Source organism: Chelonoidis abingdonii, chromosome 1 (assembly GCF_003597395.2).
Source record: "Chelonoidis abingdonii isolate Lonesome George chromosome 1, CheloAbing_2.0, whole genome shotgun sequence".
Classification (NCBI taxonomy): domain Eukaryota; kingdom Metazoa; phylum Chordata; order Testudines; family Testudinidae; genus Chelonoidis; species Chelonoidis abingdonii.
The window spans coordinates 115,461,352-115,468,623 of NC_133769.1; the positions used below are offsets into that span (position 1 = coordinate 115,461,352).

At 45.8% G+C, this 7,272-nt stretch overlaps 1 long non-coding RNA gene across 1 annotated transcript; it reads right to left on the reverse strand.

The window, feature by feature from the left end:
- Nucleotides 1–970: 970 nt before the first annotated feature.
- On the reverse strand, nucleotides 971–5,220 carry LOC142046114 (uncharacterized). Its single transcript, XR_012655042.1, has 3 exons — nucleotides 5,060–5,220; nucleotides 2,744–2,908; nucleotides 971–1,391 (listed from the first exon to the last, which is right to left on the reverse strand). It is a non-coding gene; the product is annotated as an uncharacterized LOC142046114 (long non-coding RNA).
- Nucleotides 5,221–7,272: the final 2,052 nt, after the last annotated feature.

The following is a 7,272-nucleotide window of genomic DNA, read 5'->3' on the forward strand; positions in this document are numbered from 1 at the left end:
ATCACCTTCCCCGGTATTTTCTGTTCTCCATTGCATGTGTTTGTTCTTTCTCTCCCTTCGCTCATTGCACAGAGGGAAAACAGGCTCAGGCCTTTTGGAAAAAGGTGTCTCCTGTTACAGGGGAAGAAGGACCAAACATTATGTAGCCCCTCCGGCTTAATTTCTTCCCATGTTCTATCCACAGTACTCCCCCAGTGGGAGCTCGACCCACTCTGACCCACATAGTAGAACTACAACTCTGCACTGGAGAGATTCCAGGGGATATATCAATCTGCATTAATAAACATTCATAAGGTGTGTCCAGAATCTCCACTGGAGGGTACTATTTACTCAGTCATATGTCAGACTGGATTTGGGAAGGGCAAATTAAGTTTATGGAGACTTCTTTCTGGGGAGCGCTGTGGTGAGACAGAAGGAGATGTAGCCTTTAATCATTTTAATTTTTCTTTGTTTTTTAGCATTTCATTTCATTTTTTTTTAAAGTGGAAAACTGCCTACTTTCACTTGGGAGAGTCTCCTGCCTGCTTTTCTCCAGTAGCCAACAACCGCCTCATTCCCACTTTTAAGTCAAACTCTCTGTTCTCCTTTGGGAAAGTAGCCTGCCTGTGTGTCTCAGGATGCAGGTATCAACCTCATCCCCACCACAATGTGTATCTACAGGGAGAGTGAGGACACATTTTGAAAGAGAGAAAGTAGCACAGCTGCCAGGGGAGTGCAAGACATTACCAGTGTGCATGCAGGAATGTGGCATGGGGGTGAGCTGCTCATCCTTTCCCCTCTTCACTTATTTTCTGGCCACACCTCTTGAATTAAAACAGGAATACATTACAGTGAAAGAAGGGGAGGGAGAAATCTGTATATATCCCCCTGCTTCTCTTTTATCCTTTCTCCCGATTCTAATCCGCTTATATGCTGGCCTCTTTTGCCTTCACTTACCCCTCATCTCCACGTTCTCTGACTCCTACCTCATTTCTCCCATCTGCTCCTTCTGTCTCTTGACTCTGAAGGTGTACCCCTCCTTTGCTTTGTGTTCCTAATTGTTTGTGCTTCTGCTTTCCCTCCCATTTCTTTCTGTCGCTCTGTCTTTTGCTCAGAGGGAAAGTGGGTTTCAGCCACGGAGGGGGAAGCAGCTTCTGGCAGAAAGACAGAGTATGAGAAACAAAGAGAGTGGATGTGTGCAGGTAAGTGTGCTGGGAGGTCCATGCTCTAGCCACATCCAACCCTGATTCTGCTTCATCTGCTTCTGTCTCCAGACTGTCTTTGTCACCTCCCCCTGTATGTTCTGCTCTTCTCCATTTCCTGTGTTTTTTCTTTTTCTCTCGTTTCTTTTCCTGGCTTTGTCCATTGCTGGGATGGAGAGTGGATTCAGGCCTTTTGAAGGAAGAGGACTTCTGGCAAAAAGAAATACATTGAAATGTAATGATGAGATACGGAGCAGCTCTGAATGCAGAGCCTCGGGCTTCACTTTTCCTCTAGTCCTATATATACTGGTCCCTCAGTAGGACCTGTAAGCCTGATTTCCTATACCTCTCACATAACCAGCCTGCTTGGTCTGAATTCCCTGTTATCTCACCATATGTTACACCAGGCCCAGGGCTTCCTCTCCACAACATCACTACTTTTCCCCAACGGGGCCTCCACCCTACGATGGAGCACATCTCTCTGGAGAAGCAAAATCATTTCCATTATTAGTTGTGATGCTTATTTATTTGTGGTAGTGTCTGCTGTGTGCTAGGTGCTTTCCAGCTCTAGAAAGACTGTTACTGTTCAAAGGTGCTTTTAGACAAGGCTAGACAAGCAGAGGTCAGGGAAAGGGGAAGAACAAGAGGAGATTTATATAGCAGTCAACTAGACAGAGTGGCTTAGAGAGCTGGAGCTGATTTGGTACTCGTTTTCATGCCTTTTCCACAGGAAGTGCAGAGAGTCCCTTGAGGAGTAATTAGCCTGAGGAAGGCCAACAGGTTCTTGAACTGCACAGCGCTACACACCTTTCATGGAGAGAAGGGAAAGAAAGCTTATCTACCCTTCCACATTGCTGCCATTGTTTTTCCCCAGCTTCTGCTCTTTGCAGTGTTTCATCTCCCATCCTGCTCTAACTAAAACCTCAGTTCTTACTGCTGTTGCTGCTTTGTCTTCTGCTTCTGTTTCTAGACCCTCCTCGTCATTGTCCCCAGCATTTTCCATTCTCCATTTCCTCTTTTTTTTCTTTTGCTCACATTGCCAGTTGTTAAGAGGTAAAATAGATTTAGGTCTTTTGAAGCAAGGTGACTCCTGGCAAAAAGAGAGAGCCTGAAATTAAATGATGTGACATGGAGCAGCTGAGAATGTAGGGCTCTGGGATTGGCTTCTTCTCTGGCTCTCCATACACTGCTCTCTAAGTTGGCTTCCTCCCTCAGCAAGGATGCTGCCCCTGGACTATGAGCTCAAACTATTCTAATCCATGTACACACAGTTACCTGGGGACACCACAGTCCTGCACTGGAGGGATCCCAGGGATAAATCTGAAGTTACATTGTTTGGTTTGTAATAGCCTCACTCCTATTTGCCCTTTAACTTACTAGGCGCATGTGGAAAAGTTGTAACCAGAGAACTGAAATATAACCAGGGGCACTTGCCATAAGTGTCCAGGGAGAGGGGGAGAGAGGGTGTGGGTGGCTATGGGTATGTTGGGGGTTCCGCACTATGTCCACATCAACTCTGCTAAATTCTGTGTTAAATCGCCCCACCTTGAACTGAATATTACCTTAATCCTTGCTGCAGCCGCCGCTGTCTGTAGAGCATCTGTGTCACCTTCCTCTGTATGTTCTGCTTTTCTCAATTTCTTGTATTTTTTCTTTTGTTTCTTTTCCTCACTTTGGCCATTGCTGAGAGGGAATCTAGATTCAGGCCTTTTGAAGAAAGGTGACTCCTGGCAAAAAGACACTGAAATTTACTGATGAGACATGGAGCAGCTCAGAACATAGGACCCAAGTCTTCTCTTCTCCTTTAGCTCTGCATACTGTACAGTGGTCTCCCAGCAGGTCCTGACTCACTTGGAATTTGTTCTCCATTATCCTACTGTATGGTACAGCTGGTTCTGGACTTCTCCTGCCCTACTATTTCAGTTTCTTCCACAATGGGACCCGATGCAGATACAGCTATAGTGCTGAGCACAGTGGGGCCCTGATCCATAATTTGGACCTCTACACACTACTGAGATACAGAATCTATTATTCTTTATTATTTGTAAGTGAGAAATCAAGACACCAGCCATAGGAGTGCAGGAAGCTTGTAGTATTTACACAAAGAGCAATTTGGGGTACATGGGTGTGGTGATTCCTGCTTTTATCCTTTCCTCACTAAATTTTTCCCACCCCCTCACTCCCCTCCTTTTGCATTAAAAAGAAGGGATGGATTACACTGCTGGGTTTGTAAACTAACAAAAGGAAACTTGAGACAATATTTATTTAACCATCTGTGTCTGTTTTTCCTGTTCTTCCTCTTTTTTTTTTTTTATCCACTCAGACCCCTAACTTTTTTATCTTCCTCTCTCCTGTATACAATCAGTCCTTCTATGAATTCTAACTTATTTTTTCTACTGTCTCTAGACTCTGATCGTCTTTATTTTCTATGCTCAGTTGTTTGTGCTGCTGATTTCTGGCTTTTGTCCTCTCTACATTCAATTGAGGCAGCTTCCTCTTACCCCTTGTCTGGGCATCAGCAGGAATGGCACCGGAGAGGGAGGCTCTCAGTTCCTGTGCCCAGACCTGGCATAGCCAAGAGTCACTGAGAACTATAGTTTTGCAGCGAAAATTCTGCTGAGCCCTGAGCTGAAGCATGCTCAGAGTGGCTGCAACCTTAGGGAATTAAGTTACAAAGCTCTAGAAAGTGTCTGAGTATATGCAAACTGTGATTTTTTTTTTTTTAAAAGGCTGTAACCATGGCCCAAGTTGAGTGGATTTTCACAGGGATAGCAAAAAGTATGTCCCTGACATAAAGAACATGCCCCTGGCCAAATTTCAAGTCCCTGCTCCAAAGTATGGGAACACTAGAGTTCCTCAAATAAAAGTTATATTTTAACATGGGCAAACCAACATATTTTTCCCTAGTCTCATTCTCAGAAATGACTGACCTGTTTTGGTTGAAATTTTCCAAAAAAAAATATAATCAGTGTGAGACAGATGGCTGGTATGTAAAATTTCAGGCCAAAGGTTAAAGTTTGGCAAAGTTATAAGCAACTAAAAACAAGATTTAAACCTGGGAAATATTGGGCAACCTTAATAATAGGTAGTGCTACCAACCCCAGATATGCCATGTAAAATTTGACTCCAGAGCTGGGGTTTTGGCAGACAGAAGCTGTTTTGGTTGATTACGAAGGGCTTTTTGCACATTTGGCTTTAATGCATGAAAAATTCCATTTTTTACTCTGAAATTTAAAATCTCAGGACTCTTTTGGGCTAGTTTTCCTTCCTGTCTCTCTCTGGATGCAGGAAACACCCTCATTCCTACCTTCACTCATTTCTCTGTGGGGACACGGAGAGAATGTGACCATAATCCAAAAGTGGTAAACTGAGATATCTACTGCAGGGAAGTAGGGAGATTGCAATTATTAATCTCCTCAACCTGCCCTGAATATTATTACCATAATTCCTGTTCTTCCTGCTGCTGACGCCTTTGTTTCTTCTGCTTTTGGCTCTAGACCACTGCATTTAATGCTTTCCCCTGCATTTAATGCTTTTCTCCATTTCCTGTGGTTTTTCTTTTTCTCTTGTTTCTTTTCCTCACTTTTTTCTTTGCTGTGAAAACTAAACTCAGGTCTTTTGGAGGAAGGTGACTTCTGGCAGAGGGATAGTTTCTGAAATGTAATAATGAGGCATAGAGCAGCACAGAATGTAGGACACAGGACTTCAATACTTTCCCTCTCTCTTTTCAGAATAAATACTGTAAATGCAGAGATGGCAGAAGAAAGTGTATGCCCCTCGACTTCTCTTTGTGTTTTTTCCCAATCTAGTTTCCCTTTTCCCAAACCTAGGCCCAGTTCTTTTTCATCTTAACCTCCTCATGCTCTTGTGAATCCTACCTCATTTCTTGCTCCTTTTCCTTCAGTCTCTAGACTCTTTTTTCCTCCTCTCTGTTCACTGTTTAGTGTCTGAAAAATCAGGATAAACTTTCTCTCTTGTTTCTTTAGCACCCCTTGTCCTTTGTGCAGAGAAGTGGATTTCAGCCTTTTGAAGGAAGGTTTCTCCTAGGAGGAGAAGAGATGGTGTCACTTAATAATGATGGTTCCGTTGCTCTGAAGGCTGGGGCCTGAGCTTCAATATCCTGCTTCCTCCCATCTCCTACATACATTGATTCCATAATAGGACTCCACTTTCCTGGGCTTTGTCTCCCAATGTGGCACAACTCTTTAATGGAATTTTCCCTTTATTTAGGTTTCACCCCAAATGCTTAGTAATAGTATTCCCTAAATGGGAAGCCACCCTCCCATGCTTCATTCCTCCTCATCCCTCCACATACGCTCAGGCGCTTAAATGGAAGTCTGTTCTTGGGCTTCATTCTCCCAACACATCCACAAATTTAGGCTGCACCTCACATGTTGGGATCCACCCCACCCCCTACTAGCCCACATTTCTCCATTAATTGGACTTTCACATCCTGGGCTTGACCCTTCAGCACATACTCTTCCCCCACGGGACTCACCCTCTGTCTTGGATTTCACTGTCTAAATGCATATGACTCTGTCACACACCTGAGCTTCAGCCTCAACACAGACACACACTCACACTGCTCCCCCCAACGAGAAACCCTCCATGTGATCTTCACAACAAAACACACTGCTCCTTCAGTGGGGGGAGCCCCCTTTCTATGGTCTTGCCCCCCCAGGGGCACACAGTACCTGCACCTCTCCTACCAATGGGGGCTCCCACTCCTTGGTTTCATTCCTCCAACAGGCACCATGCTCCCCCGTAGCCTTACTCTGTTTTTCTGGGCTTCACCCCCCCCCCCCATGACACACAAAGCTTTCCTGTCAATCTCCACTGCATTCCCCTCATTGCCTGCTGCCACATTAGCACCCAGCCCTGCCCTACTGGGGACGAGAGGCGTGAAGTCCGAGGGTCGCTTGCTTTCTGTTGGCCACCACTCCGACTCCCCTAAGAGGCACGGTCCCAGATGAATACCATTGAATCCAGCTGGGGAGTCACACAGGGACCAACCCAGCGTTGTATCTCCCCTCTCTACCATTGGAGTAAACAACACAAGCCCTCATGACAGTTAAACTGCCCTCCCTGACATTCCAGGCCCCGACACATATTCCCTGCTTCTTGCCCCCCTCTCAGCTCAGGAAGGGCTGTTGCATATTGGCTTGGCCAGTCTGGTGCCTTGCACCAAGTTGTTTCTTCATACACAGGCACTGAATTTTAAATGTTCCCAATCAGTAGTAAAGTGGTAAAGTTAGGGATGCAATAAATCACACTTAGTTTTGGGGTTCGAGTCTCAAAGTCAGTTACAGACAATTTAATTTAGTAGAGGGCCCTGGATGACCCTTTGAATGTGCCAGGAGCTGTACCAACCCCCAGCAGCCCAAGGACAGGGTCATCCCAAGATGCCGCAGCCTTCCCATAGTCCCTGTACCAGGATCTGCACCTGCACGAGTCAGACTTAGAGGCTGGCAGCTGGTGCTAGATACACTGAGGGAGATGTGAGGAGTGTGAAGTGAGCCAAAGTCCATAGGGGCATTGAATGAGAAAGGACGGTGTGGGAGTCAACTGAGGGGCCTGGGATGGGGCAAAGTGTGTGTAGAGGGCGGGGTGATAACAGCAAAATTTCATGCCAACCCCTAGAGCTCAGGGCTGTTTCTAGTGTCCCTGCTCAAAGCTTTCCGGGGCTAGTGGGCTGTGAAGTGGGGCCCAGGCATAGTGCTATGGAGTGAACAGCTCAGAGAACTGCCCAGACATTTAGGACACGGGAGGTGGAGGGGAGGGAAGGAACGTGTTTGTTTTCCTCACATCTGGTAACCTGGGGGTTAAAGCTACAGAGCTGATCAGCCTGTGTCCTAGAGAGGAGCAGGAAGTAGCAGGCGGGGTGGGGGGTAGGGAAGGGAGAGGGACCCATGGGTGCCAGCCACCAGGTTTAGTGAAGGACACTGCTCCTCGTAGGAATGTGCTACCGGCAGCACAGTTTGATACTTAGAGATGTTAGAAGCTGCAATTGTATTAAGCTGCTACCTGATGTAGCAAATGCCTATAGGTAGCAGTTTCTTGCACTATATATTATATGTGAAATTGCTACATG